At 40.9% G+C, this 15,500-nt stretch overlaps 1 protein-coding gene across 1 annotated transcript in view; it reads left to right on the top strand.

The window, feature by feature from the left end:
- Positions 1-5,034: 5,034 nt before the first annotated feature.
- The window catches only part of USP2 (ubiquitin specific peptidase 2), a 165,150-nt gene continuing 154,684 nt past the window's right edge, over positions 5,035-15,500 (top strand). The window contains exon 1 of the mRNA XM_040325522.1: positions 5,035-5,193. The gene's annotated coding sequence lies outside the window, so the exon portion shown is untranslated. The remainder of the gene's footprint in view (positions 5,194-15,500) is intronic.

Below are 15,500 nucleotides of genomic sequence, written 5' to 3'. Positions count from 1 at the left end.
CCTAGTAATTATGCAGATCCAAAAGCATAAATATTATATAGCCAATATTATATAGCCAGTACTCATGGCACCCTTTACCAGTATGTAAAATCATGAGGCACACCAGCCTAAAATGTAAGAAATTAAAATGTTACTAACCATCAATCGGGAATCCGAGTTTGAAATGATGCACACAACCGCTTTGACCACTTCACGTCAGACTCCCCCATCACATTAGAGGTCCCCCATCACATCAGTGTCCCCATTTCACTTTAGAGCTTCCCCTTTACATCAGGGCTCCCATCTGATTCCCCCCATTACATCGGAGTCCCCATTGCAAAATCCTCTCATCAAATTACAAGCCCCACCTTTCCAATCAGAACCACTCCCATAGGAGCTGCTGGTTTAGTTTTGGGTCTTGCGCATTACCTCGCTGTTCGTTGTCTAGGGGATGAGATGAGAGTCTAAGAACTTCACCACTTTCCTCAGAGTGGGTATTGCTCACCCCTAATAGGCCTCTCTCACTAGAAAGGCAGGAAAAAATATTGTCTCTGGACAGCCGCACTCTGAACAAATTGTAGCACTACAAGTCACAGCAAAATAAAACCGTACTGACGCGTTTCGCACTGCAACTAGTGCTTAGTCATAGTCACACCTATGACTAAGCACTAGTTTCAGTGCTAAACGCGTCAGTAGTCAGGTTTTATTTTATTTTGCTGTGACTTGTAGTGCTGTCCTTCTGTCCTTCTTTTAATAAAAGGCTACAATTTGTTCAGAGTGCGGCTGTCCAGAGACAATCTTTGTTCCTGCTTTGCTAAGTGCATTGCCTGCACCTGAGTTGTCTGCAACGGAGGATATTCATCTGGGTTCCCACCCGGAGTGGCTATTCCCTTTCCCCTCTCTCGCTAGCAGCCGGGATGATGCACGGACAAAAAGAATACAGTCTTTGCCACGGACCTTTCTTTGAAAGTAGAAATAAACTGTTCCAGAATCCTCTACAACAGGATTTATTACCCGAATTTCCAGCCGTACATTTTAGAGCAGTGGTTCTCAACCTTTTAGTGCCATGACCCCTTGATAAAATTTCCCAAGTTGTGGGGACTCCTAACAGTAAAATTATTTTCGTAGCATGGGTTGTCAACACCCAAAGCAAGACAAGTAATTTGCGCACTTAACCTACGGAAATTTTGCGCTCCCTGAGTCCCCTCCACTCGTACAGTATAAAAACCTCATATGGTACATTTTAGGATGTACCACTCTTTCTCTTTGTTCTCCTCTTTTTCCCCTTTATCTCTCGCTATCCTAATTTCTTGTTTTTTTCCCCATCCCTCTCTCTAGCCAACTTTGGTGTTTTTTCTCTTATTCTTTCTCTCACTTTTTCTTTCTTCCTCCCCCTCTTTTCCTCTCCCTTGCACGTATTCTCTATTTTAATTCCTTCTCTTACTCCTTGGTGAAGGGGGAATGTGATGAGTGGCAATGCTGCGGGGAGTTCTGATCAGCCAATTTAGGTGCTCTTGATCAAGGTCATCTGCTGATCTGAGAACTGTAGTGGGGACTTTTAATGGCAACTATAATCACAGGTAGTGTTACCCAGTGTGTCTCCGACTTTGTGGTGTCTCGTAGCAGTGACACCTATGCTGAAATCAGGAGATAGGGTCTCCTCCAGCCCCTCCCACCTCACAATCCTCACCAGTCAGAGGACCTCTAGTCTCTGCCCCCCAGCCATGCCGTGAACTCAATGTGCCCCTGCGAAGAGGCTGAGTGGGCGATCGTGTGCTCCAGGAACATCCCAGCTGGGTGGCCACCGGCTCCAGAGACAGCCCTGCTGAGCAGCTGCAAGAAGGCTGGGAGAGTGGTGCGGGCTTCAGGAACAGCCCAGGATTTGGTGACCCCTGGCAAATCATCATTTGACCCCCAAGGGGGTCCCGACCCCAGGTTAAGAACCGCTGGTTTAGAGCCTTTAAGACGACGACTAGAATATAGTGCATCCTCCAATAAAGTTACCAGGTCTCTCCCGAGATATCAGCCTTCCGCTTGGTCCTCTCCAGGACAGGTCCTCCCCTGGTTTCGTCCATTGAGTGGCTTCCTCCCGCAGGACAGACAGCACAGGATCACCTTCAAAGTCCAGGCCCCAGTCAAGACGACTGGGCCTACCTGGCGGAATTGCAGCCTCGGGCCAACGTCGTCCCAGGCTAAAAATGGACCATCACATACCTCAAGCCAGGAGGGCCACAAGACAAAAAGGATCTAAGAAAATGGCGTCTGCCCCTTAAGTATACTTCCCCAGTATGCCCAGCGGGGAGACCACTTCCACTGGGCTGTTCACGGGAAGAGACACCCAATATACTCTGGCTTGCCTGTGTTCCAACATTAGCCTGTGGTGGTAACGCCACCTACAGGCAAACAATGGGAAAACCCTCCAAGCACAGCCATAGCCGGACCAGAGACTGATTTAGCCTTAATCATCAGAGTCTGAGCTAACTACCAGCTCAGACACCCACTAAATTTAAACATAGCGCCTGGTCATCAGGAGCAGGGCGCCACATACACGACAGTCCCATCATCACAGAGTCTCCCATCATAGATACTACCATCACAAAAGCTCTTCATCACATCTTCTTCTTAGTGAAAAAAAGGGAAAAATATTGTGCTTGTCTGAAAAATAAAGAAACTAAAGAAACAGCTGCTACACAACAATGTGACAAAGATTATAAAGTGATGTGAAAAAAATTGTAGCAGTAATGGTAAAAGAGAGACAATGATGTCTCACTAAATAAATATGTAATCACTGTACTGAACCAGTGTTAATAATAACAACAACCAATATTAAATGAATAAATGTGTTGATAAATCCATTAAAAAGAAAACAAAGAATAAGTTCATCAATGTAACTTGTAGATAAATGGTAAAGAAAGCACGTAGATCCTCATAGGCAAACAGTCATTCCTTCCAACTAAATATAGATGTGAATGCGCTTACCGGAACCAATAGATCTACCTGTCAGCGACAGCAGATCATGTAGACATGGGAAATCTCGGGGGGAAATCAGCTCGGCTTCACTGAAGACTGTGCAGTTGGAACCACGAACTGGATAATTGGAAACCAAAGATCTTCAATGAAGGACCCTGGATGAATGGTGTCCTGGAACAGTATACCAAACCAAATCTCCCAAGATGACCACCCTGAATCCAACGGGTGGTAGGGGTGGTGGTATAACCCTTGAGGGAATATGGGCACAACGGAACTTCTCAGAAAAAACTTGTAGATGTAGATGACAATAATCCAGAGATTTATTTTATCCCAAACTGCTATTTAATCCAAGCTTTTAGCAATCCAGCAGAGAGTAGTGTCTCCTGGGGGGTGATTCGGGTGTCATCCAGCACAGGCCCTGGGCTCCTTGTCCTCTGATCTGGGCTCCTTGTCCTCTGATCTGGGCTGATATCACACTTAGGCCCCATACACACGATGGATTCTATCGTGTGTATGGGGCCTTAGAATCCTACAATTCGGCTCCAGCAGCATGGCAGAGAGCTGGAGGTTTTGGATTGAGGTGCATCTACATACTCTTGAGATCATAGGGTGGGGGTGGTCCTGCATGCCACCCACGCTAGGTCAGAGTCATGCTTTGCCATGGTGAAGGAGGCCCAGCCACCAGCACCATAGAAAATAATTATGGCATGCATCCTGGAGCTTCATTGGTCAATCAGCCTGCCGCAGCATGGCAACGCATGAAGCTGATTCATGGCACACTGCATCCTGTATTCACAGCAACCCGAGGGAACCCAAATGGCACCAGGTTGAAAATCGCAGAGTTAAAATATAGTGATGGTGATCTGTATACATGTTCCCACTTCCAAAGCAAATCCCAAAATAAACAGAATCAAGTGATTGGCTAAAATTGCACCTTAATGTATTTAAATACACATGAAGAGCGTGGTTTATTGGCATATCTCAGTCTTTGAAATACAATTGTGGAATCCGATTGGTCGAAACAGAGGCAATGGGGGTTATTTACAAAAGGCAAATCCACTTTGCACTACAAGTGCACAGCAAGAGCACTTGTACAGTGGGGATCGAAAGTTTGGGCACCCCAGGTAAAAATGTGTATTATAGCCTTCTTCAGCTTTGTGAGCGTCAACTATTTTCAGTTTCAGTTTTCTAGACAACTGCTTAGAAGAACCCATTGTTGGGGCAAGGTCAGATGAGTCTGGGCATTTAAAACCTTTGAGATTGACATCACCTGGTCTTCCCAGATGATGATTAAGAACAATCCATGACACTGGCAGGTCTCAGCTTTGCAAAGGGGGCAGTGCATGCTATAAATTCTGCAGGGTGCCCAAACTTTTGCAGACACCATGTTTTTGTTTTCTGTAATTTTGAAAGTGTAAATGATGGAAATAAAATCTAACTTTTTTTGACATATTATAAGAATGTGTAATCTGTAATTTGATGCCTTTTGGAGATTTTTCCATCTTTTCATTGGCTTCGTTATGCACATTAATACAAATTTTTACCTGGGGTGCACAAACTTTCAAATCCCACTGTAAGTGCATTTGCTGTAGATCGCTGTAGATCTGAGGGGAAGCTCTGAAATTAGGGGAGGCTCTGCTGATTTTATCGTCCAATCATATGAAAGCAAAAATTCTGTTTTTTATTTTCCTTTCATGTCCCCCTCAGCTCGACAGCGACTGCATTTGAAAGTGCGCTTTCAGTTCACTTTCAAGTGCACTTGTAGTGCAAAGTGGATTTGCCTTTCGTAAATAACCCCCAATGTTTACTTTTCCCTTAACAATATTTAGTTTCTGAGTCCTATAGGATTATAACATAGAAATAAAACACACATTAAATACATTTTGATTGATTTATTTTTCTTAGAATGATAGTATAGTGGTGCTAATTACCTATTTACTAATTAGCTTCGTACCTCAGTCTGGAAGACCAATGGTTAATTACCGTGAAAGGCTAGAATTTGAGACAGAGGGCACAGAGTCAGCAGCTATATTTATCTCATCTGTAACCTGAGCTAAGGATTCCTGGGGGAAGAGCAGATCTTGGGTCTGTGTTTGCTATACAGACCCTGGCTTGACAGTTCGTGGATCTGGGGATATGCACTGGCTTGTGGTCTATCACTTTGCCCTGATTTCTTCCAAAGACAAGTTAAATGGAATTAAGGATTTTGAACTCTAACCGCGACCAACTGCGTTCATAAAGAAGGTGAGGCGGAATGTGACCAAGCGGATCCATGTAGTAACCTTATAGAATTCAGTAGCTTACTGTATATCATAGCATTGAATTTCTTCTTTACTGCTATACTTATAGATATAATACTGTGTGTTATACTGAAACATAACCTAATAACCAGTCAAAATGTACAGGGTTGGGTAATGCCGTATCATGAAGTTTAGCTACATTAACCTGCTACCCCAGTTTAGAACAATTTATAATTCACGCAGCTATTATGTTTCTGTAAAGGTGACAGTTGTAGATGGAAAGTTAAGTCAGATCATACAGGGAATCAGCAATTTTATATACATACAGTTTTTTTGTATCGTGGTAACTTGATTTTTGAGAACCCCTAATTTCTAGGTACGTACAGAAGTTACAGCTCTGTAATGAAATTTGTACTCAATGCAAATTCCGTTTCTAGTTTGGTATTGGCCAACTGACAAGACTATTTAAGATGTCAACAATCTAGTCATCTCTCTAGTATAACACTGTGCCAGGCAGGCCGTCTACCTGTTGCATGAAGACTTTTATTTTTTTCTTTAGATCTAGTGGATAGAGAACAGAAGACTTCATCAAACTGAATTGTTGTCGAACCTCGTTGCCAGTAATGGAAATTTTCATATCACTGGGACTCATTATGTGTAAATGAGCCCTTATAGTTATTTATTATTTAGTTAATGTACACTTTACGTCGTCATGCGATGCTGTACCCAAATAAGTGGTATTTGATCACCTCTGATCAAATACCACCAAGAAGGCTCAAGCTTGCCATATATTATTTTTATGCGCTATATTTAATTTTTTGCGATATAAACAAAAAAAGACCAACAATTGTGAAAAAAAAATATTTTTTACTTTCTGCTATAATACATGTCCAGAAAAATGTATAATTTTAAAAACGAGTTTCTTCATCAATTTAGTCCAATTGGCATTCTGCTACATATTTTTGGTAAAAAAAATCCCAATAAACATATATTGATTGGTTTGCGCAAAAGTTGGGATAGATTTTTGGACTTTAAATATTTTTATGGTTTTTACTAGTAATGGCGGTGATGGTGGTGGATCAGCGTTTTGTATCAGGATTGCAACATTGTGGCGGGCAAATCTGACTCTAAGTGACACTTTTTGGGGATCAGTGAGACCAATACATCGATCAGTGCTAACAAAATGCACTGATTACTGTATAAATGACACTGGCAGGGAATGGGTTAACATCAGGTCGATCAAAGGGTTAAATGTGTTCCTTCAGTGTGTTTTCTTGCTGTGTGGGGGAAGTGCTGACAGGAACAACATAGAGATTGCTGTTCCTGATCACTAGGAACAGCAGATCTCCATGTTAACCCCTGTCAGACCGGTGATCTGCCTTGTTTACATAGGCAGATCCCCACTCTGCCGCTCTGTACCGCAATCGTGAGTGGCCAGCAGACATCGGGTATGCACATGTGATCCTCCTCCGTGAAGCAGGATCGCTTGCACTCACTGTATCTATTGCAGAAAACAACATAAAGGTACGTTGTTTCCTGCAATACAGCCGCCCTGCCACAGTATATATGCGGTAGGCAGTCCTTAAATCGGGGGTTCACCCAAAAAAAAATTTTTAACATTACATTCAGCCGAGTTTTCCTAATGACAATCGGCTGTTTTTTTTTTGTTTTTTTTTCGTACATACCGTATTTTCACCGCCGCTTCTGGGTATGTCTTCTCGGGACTGGGCGTTCCTATCTGATTGACAGGCTTCTGACTGTCGCATACCGCGCATCACGATTTGCCGAAAGAAGCCGAACGTCGGTGAGGCTCTATACGGCGCCTGCGCACCGACGTTTGGCTTCTTTCGGCAACTCGTGACGCGTAGTATGCGACGGTCGGAAGCCTTTCAATCTGATAGGAACGCCCAGTCCCGCTGAAGACATACCCGGAAGTGAAAATATGGTATTTCCCCCAAAAAAACAGCCGATTGTCATTAGGACAACTCGGCTGAATGTAATGTTAAAAATTTATTTTTTGGGTGAACCTCCACTTTAAGTGGTTAAGGCATGATCTACAGCACAGTGCTTGTGTCATGTAATTTGTCTCATCCTATGTTGTAATATACCTGGTTGATCCTGCCTGTTCCTGTGTCCCCCTGTCTGTGCTGACAACAGTAATCATGGCTGCTGATCTATGATATTGTGGTCAGGTTACGTGCCTTATGTCAGCCTGCTCTCTGCTGTGAGTCTCTCCCCTCTTTCTCTCCCTCCCTACCTGTCAGTGTAAGAGCAGCTCTCCTCCCATCCTTCACGCTGCTATTCAGCTGCAATATTCAGAAAATATACATGTATTCCCTATGGATTATGCTGCCAATAACTAGTATGTGTGTGTGTGCGTAATACACATACCTTTTCTCACACCACCACTGTCTGGTCACGTGATCCCCCTTCATTGGTCAGCTGATGTCACAGGGAACTCCCTGCCCCTCCCGCTTTTCTCCATATGTCAGGCGAAGAAGAAAAACAGAGGGGGATCATGTGACCACACAGCTGCAGTGTTATACAAGGTATTTAGTCTTTTCATTTAAAAAGAAAACACCCACACTGTAGTTATTGGCAGCATAATCCGGAGGGTATACATATAAAGTCAAATTGTGACTTTACAGACACTTTAAGGTTTCAAGACAAAGTGATAGCCTATCACTGCTATTGATTAGGAGTGGACATATGATTTTCTATATCCTGTGCAGCTGCATGAGGACCTTATAGGACTTTAGGACCAGTGCATGACTCCCTTTTCTTCCTCTGTCGGGCGATACACAGGGAATAAGTATTTTGACCTAGCTTGTAGTTGAGTGAGGGGGTCAAAAGATTGGTCTTGTACAAGGATCCTTGTGACTCCTTCCTCAGCTACTTACATGTTCTTACCCCACCTCCCACCACAGGGCCCAAGCTGTTAAACATGGATGTGGGGGAGCCCAGAGAAGGTATTTACAACAAAGGGGGGGGGGGGGTGAATAAACTGTTATTTTTCCTTGAATGCACAAAGTGACAGGTTTACTTTAAATGGGGCTTCATCTCCAGTCTGTAAGTGTTGAGCACAGATCTTAAAGTTGTATTGCATCTTAAATTGTGTCTTTTCATTGAGCACATATGCTGTATTGTTCTAGTAATGTTTGTGTTGTAACATTTTCATTTTTCTTTTTTATATTTTTATTTTTTGCATTATTTATACATGATTTTCATACTGGACACTAGAAGTGCAGATGTGTATGTCACCATGACATAAAGCTGGCCATACACGGGGCAGGTTCCTAGCATTTTTAACCACTTTCAGTCAAGCTGGAATCAAATCCTGTTTGTACAGAAATTGGTGGTTTTGACCAACCGCAAATTTGATGCAATTGTCTTTGTTTTTTCTTGTTCTGATTCGTTTTTTTCATAAACCCATATTAAAGTTGTAAATTTATATAAGTTAATTGGATCAAATTCAAGTGATCAATCATACTTTGCTTGAGTTCAGGCATTCCTGGTCGATTGAAAGTGGTAAAATGTGTCGGTAATTTGCCACATATTTGCCAAGCTTGAGCCTTCTTGAATAGCCAGTATTCAGATAAAATAATAAGCATAAAGAGTGCATTATTTTCTATCAAACTGACCTGTTGAATGCATTGTAAAAGAGTTGAGTGCCCATAGACACTTGAGGGTGGTTGGCCATGCAGGCACAATTAAACCACAATCAGGCAACTAAATATTTTTATGAAAAGGAACATTCTGCTTAGATTGTTGCCCCAGTCTCAAGCTGGATAGGTCAAGAGCCTCCTATAGATGACATTTTCATCCAATTCAACCAAAAGCACCTGCTCAGGCTGATCCAATTAAAAAAAAAACATGTTTTTTCATTATAAAGCATGAAGTTGTGCCTGAACAAATGTATCTGCTTCCATGTAGATGTACAGTTGTATTCAAAATTATTCAACCCCCACTGAAATTGATTGTTTTGGCCAGTTTGACATTGATTTTGATCATCCTGTCATCCTGCTTACAATTAAATCAAAGAGGCACGTGTAGGTCAGACAAATATAACATAACATTTATAATGAAATAACCACAAATGTCTTTTCTGTGCTCACATCATTATCAGTTTTATTCAACCCCCAATTGACATTCAATCTTAGTACTTAGTACAACATCCTTTTACAGTTATAACAGCTTTTAAACTTGAAGCATAGCTTGACACAAGTGTCTTGCAGCGATCTACGGGTATCTTCGCCCATTCGTCATGGGCAAAAGCCTCCAGTTCAGTCACATTCTTAGGCTTGCGCACTGCAACTGCTTTCTTTAAGTCCCACCAGAGGTTCTCAATCGGATTTAAGTCTGGTGACTGCGATGGCCACTCCAAAATGTTCCAGCCTTTAATCTGCAACCATGCTCTAGTGGACTTGGAGGTATGCTTGGGATCATTGTCCTGTTGAAAGGTCCAACGTCTCCCAAGCCTCAGGTTTGTGACAGACTGCAGCACATTGTTATCCAATATCTCCTGGTACTGAAGAGAATTCATGGTACCTTGCACATGCTGAAGCTTCCCTGTACCTGCAGAAGCAAAACAGCCCCAAAGCATGATTGACCCCCCGCCATGCTTCACAGTAGGCAAGGTGATCTTTTCATCATAGGCCTTGTTCTTCCTCCTCCAAACATAGCGTTGATCAATGGGCCCAAACACTTCTAATTTTGTTTCATCAGTCCACAGAACACAATCCCAAAACTTCTGTGGTTTGTCCACATGATTTTTGCATACTGCAGTCGACTCTTCTTATTCTTTGGAGACAGCAAGGGGGTGCGCCTGGGAGTTCTGGCATGGAGGCCTTCATTACGCAGTGTGCGCCGTATTGTCTGAGCAGAAACTTCAGTACCCACATCTGACAAATCTTTTCTCAGTTCCTCAGCAGTCACAAGGGGACTTTTCTCCACTCTACGCTTCAGGTAGCGCACAGCAGTGAAAGTCAGCATCTTCTTTCTGCCACAACCAGGTAGCGTTTCAACAGTGCCCTTTGCCTTGAATTTGCGAATGATGCTTCCTATGGTGTCTCTTGGTATGTTTAACATCTTTGCAATCTTCTTATAACCATTGCCCTTCCTGTGAAGAGTAATCACCTCTTCTCTTGTCTTCCTGGACCATTCTCTTGACTTCACCATGTTTGTAACCACACCAGTAAATGTCTAGAAGGAGCATCACAGTCATTTTAAAGCTGCCTGATTGGTGCTTATTAGGCTTTATTGCTGCTCCCTGACATCCACAGGTGTTTTCAATACCTGATTGAATACACTTCAATGAACCTCTGTTCTTCAGAGTGGTAGTCTTTAAGGGGTTGAATAATTGTGTAAATGAAGAATTCACAAAATAAACATTTACTACTGTATTACAAAACCAATTGATGTCATTTTAGTTGCATATGGTTCTTTAAGAAGTCCTTGTAGGATTTCATTCTGAATACAATTACAAATGTACACTAAATTCCCTTAAACCCTTTACAGCATTGGGGGGTTGGATAATTTTGAACACAACTGTATAACTATATTTTGTTCACTAGTTATTAATGTTGCCACACAGAAGGAAAAAAAGTAAAATCAATTATTTGGATAAAAAATATTTCTCTCTTACTCTTTAGCCCAATCTCTTAAACTCCTGCCCAAGTACCTACTATCCAGTTCCACTTCCATAGTGTTGCCTCTTCCACAATCTGGTCTTATTGCCTCCTCTCTCTCCTTCCTCCACAATACAATCACTAGTTTGCTGCCTTCTCTTCATCCTCTCCTATTTACAATGCAGTGACCAAAACTGGACTCCATGTTAAAGATGTAGCTAAGTTGGGCTGATATTTGCAGTCTTCCCTGGATTTAGTGAACTAGTAAAAGTGAGTATGTTCTCCTCACCCATCTAAAGTTTACAAGAGAGGCCTAGCCTGGTTCAGAAAAACAATATTTCTGGAAGGGAATCAATCCGCCTAGTAAAGTACAGCATGGAAGTCTGTTCCAGCCCGTTGTACCATACGTGTGTACTTTTACCGAGTATTTAAAGCAGTTTTGCTTTAATAGCTAAAAGTTCCATTTATAGCAGCTATCTGCGTGTTGTCTTTCTATCCTAAGAACACTCTGTTATTGAAGTGGTGTGATCTATTACAACATTACATTACAACTTGTTTTAAAAATAACACAAGATCCAAAATGATTCATACTACACAAAGCTGTAGAGTGTACATTGCACAAATAATGCATGCCACAACTGAATATAAGCTGCAGTGCTTGGAATGGGACAGTCTTTAGTAACATGGCACCCTCCCCTTAGTACAAAAAAATTGCACACTTCCACTGATGTTGACACATGTACAAAACCTTCTGTATGGAAATCATCCCAGAACTCCCATTCCATTAAATCCCCCCCCCCCCCCCATTATATACAGGTTGTATTTCATTGTTAACATATGTTGAATAAGTAAATAATAAAACATTCCCATTTAACTGATCGTTAGGGAAGAGTGGTGACTTAGTTTTCACAAAGAGGGCAATGTAACACATGGGCATGATGCTGGTGTCCATCAGGTGATGTTATTGGGGGGGGGGGGGACATGGGTCTAGAACCCTTTCAAATTCCTTGCTGCACCTCTTCCTTTGTGTTTCAAATATTTTATTGAATGTTATAATTATCAACAAAACTCCATTACCAGGGCATGTACAATACTATAATAGAAATAGATATTCCATTAACAGTACATATACAATAGTATAATAGAAATCAGGAAAGTACCTCTTATAAATGTAAATGAAAATAGATAACCTAGATTCTAGGATAAGATTATGTAACATGAAAGGTCATAATCATAGCTTCATGACAGCTATTTGATGACAAGTAATTGAAAACTTAAGTTGATTGAAATAATATAATATAATAATGTAATCTATGAAGAGAATAGAATAGAATGAACCTAAAAATACATATAAAGTTATTGTGTTGTAGAATAGCTGCGGGAATAAATTAGTCTAAACCAGGGCCAAGTTCCTTCTCTTGGCTTGGCTTTATCTGGTGCGAAGCTCAAAAATCCCAACCATTCAAAGCATCTTCTATTACAGTTGGTATATTGGATAATTAACAAGAATAAACCTAGTACAGGGTATGGGCACAGAGGGGAGAGAGAAAGAAATGTCCAGGGGGGTCAATGGTTAGAGAATCAGGTGAAGGCATTTATAGAAGCATCTCTCAGGGAGAAATTAGTGAACAGTCCAAACCAGAGGGTAAATAGTGTTTGATCCAAGGTCTCCATAAGGATTCAAAATTAAAAACTTTATCTAGTAGTATAGCTTCAGTTTTAGCATGTATCATAGATTGTGTGACTCTTTGTTTGACTAACTCTATGCAGAGAGAGTTTGATTTTTACGCTTTTGCTACAGTTTGTTTAGCTGCCGTGGTTATAAAAATAAGTAATTTGAATTGACAGTGTGTTATGATTTGTGGTTTTATGTTCAGAAGTGCTACCAAGGGATCGGGTTTAAGGGGTTATTTTGAACATAGTAGAAATAATTTTGAAGATTTCTGACCAAAAGGAGCTTACTATGGGACATTCCCACCATCTATGTACATGTGAACCCAGAGTAATACAGCCTCGAAAACAATGAGAGGGATATTGGGGGGGGGGGGGGGGATTTGGATAATCTGGATGGGACTAGATACCGTCTAGTTAGCACCTTATAATTTGTTTCAAAAGCCACTATATTTAGTGTGGCTGATTTAGTGGTTTGCCAAATTGGAGACCAGCCTAGTTAATTTGGTTGAAGATGAAGATCAGTTCCCCATTTAAGTGTGTGTGTTAGAGGAGTAGCAGTTACATGAGAGAGTAATTGTTCATATATGACAGAAATAAGTCCACGTCTGTGGGGGTCAGATTTGCAAACATTTTCAAAGACGGTGAAGTCAGGAGTTTGTGTGTCAGTTGGTTTGTTGTGTTCCAAAAATAAATTTATTTGGAGATATCGAAAGGTTTCTGTGGATGGAAGGGAATATGTTTTACATCAGTCTGGAAATGGTATGATATTTTGAGAATTAAAGAAATGATGAATGCTAATTAAACCTACATTTGACCAATTTGGGAAGGACCATGTTGGGCAGAAGGAAGGGCTACGTAAGAATGAAAGGAGGGGATTATGTTTGGATATGAGTCCAAATCTGGATTGTAATCTGTCCCAAATGGAAAGGCTGTGTTTGGAAATAGGATTTGTGATTTTCTTCCGCTGTGTAGGAGTTAACCATAGTAAATTTGCAATAGAAAGAGGGTCACAGTCAAATGCCGGGAAGAAAACTCCCACGTGCATGTCATTACACTGCTCCGGCCACTCACAGCGCCGGAGCCGCAAACCCGGAAGACACGCCGAGGGCAAGATGTCAGCTCCCTCAGCGTGGATCGGGCTCCGATACAGGGGCTTCGTTCTGAGGTAAGTATTTCATAATGAGCTAGTATGCGCTGCATACTAGCTCATTATGCCTTAGCCTTGCAGGGTTTTTTTTTTCCTGTTTTTTTTTTTGTGCAGGTTTACTACCACTTTAAGAATGGAAATCGGTCTGTAATTTGACCATGAGCTATCATCAGTGTTTGGTTTAGGTATCATGGAAATTGTCCATTAAGCAGAAAGTTGAAGGCTTCAACCATAAGTGGTGATAAAATTGTGGAAAACCATTTATAATAGACGGATGAAAAGTCATCTACACCAGGGCGTTTACAAGGTTTCAATTTTTTTATTGCGGTCTAAATTTCTGTTAGTGTGATAGGTTTGTCTATATTTTCCTGATGTGTTGGGGAGAGAGAAGGAAGGTTAATAGAGGATAACAGCCTGGTCAAATGAGATTGATCAAATGTATTTGTACTTTTGCATAGCGTGATAAGTTTTCTACGAAATTTGTTCAACATTTTGAGTGGGTTGCTGGTATAGTCATCTCTTGTTAGTTTTTATCAAATAGGTTTCAAGGTATGATCAAGTTTTCGGAGTGCTAAGGCTAAAAAATGTGTCTGGCTTGTTTGCCTTCATATAAAAGGAATGTTTGGATTTGCGAAGAATATTTTCTGCTGATTCTGTCAATAAAAGATCTAGTTCTAAATGTGCTTTGTCATAGTTTAATTTGTTTGATAGAGAGGGTGTTGTTTGGAAATCCTCAGAAGCTTTATAGAAAGCCTCTTCTAATTGTTTATGGAGTTGACGTTTTCTCTTACGGTGGTGAGAGGCTTGGCTAATGCAGACCCCTCTAATATATGGTTTGATGGCTTCCCAGCGGGTTAGAGGGTCTGTATCAGTAGAACTGTTATTCATAAGATAACCTTGTATGTCTGTTTCTATTTGTAATCAATATATGGGTTTTATCAGTAAACTATCGTTTATGTACCAAGTGTGGAGGTTGGATCTGGTAACCAAAGAAGAAAGAGTTGTTATAACTGCATTATGATCTGACCAGATACAAGTCATAATAATTGAGTTAAGAATAAGTGCTGAGGTACTAAGATTCACCAAAAGGTGGTCTATTCTGGAAAACCGTGGGGATGGGAATAATGAGTATATTGTCTTCTGGCTGAATTATGTTCTCTCTCCATGTGTCTAAGAGAGAGTATTGGTTAAGGAGTCTTTGATAAGAGAGTCGAGGGGCCGTAGTTGGGGTTGGGGATTTGTCCAGATAAGGGTATAATATTAGATTTGAATCACCAAGAATGAGTGTGCCACTTTTATGTGTTTCTACTACTGATAATAGATGTGAGAGGAAAGATAAAGGGTTCTTATTGGGAGCATAGTAAGAAATTATAGTGACTTCATCATCTAACAAGAGATCGGAGAGTATAAGGTATCGACCTTCAGGATCTTTAAGTTCTTTCCGTAGGTTAAACAAAGTAGTATGATGGAAAGCAATCAATACTTTGCTTAGTGTTCGCTGATGCAGTGAAAACCTGTGGGTATTTTCGACCAAAAAATTTGGGAGAGGACTGCGTCATGAAATGTAAACAAACAACATGAGCTGAGAGTTTAGAAAAGGACTGGAAAGCTTTGGTAAGTTTAGGAGGAGAGTTGAGACCCTGAACATTGAGAGTCAAAAGGTTTAGGAAAGTCATTTCAAAAAGGACAGGTAAGGACAAAGAGTCTGATTATTGGGTAGCAAACAATAGGGTTATTTATATATATATATATATATATATATATATATATATATATATATATATATATATATATATATATATATATATATAGTTGTGCTCATAAGTTTACATACCCCAGCAGAATTTAAGATTTATTGGCCAT

The sequence above is a fragment of the Rana temporaria genome, chromosome 10 (genome assembly GCF_905171775.1).
Source record: "Rana temporaria chromosome 10, aRanTem1.1, whole genome shotgun sequence".
NCBI classification, from domain to species: domain Eukaryota; kingdom Metazoa; phylum Chordata; class Amphibia; order Anura; family Ranidae; genus Rana; species Rana temporaria.
Note: the sequence above shows the minus strand (reverse complement) of the source record. Positions and strands in the feature narration are given on the sequence as shown.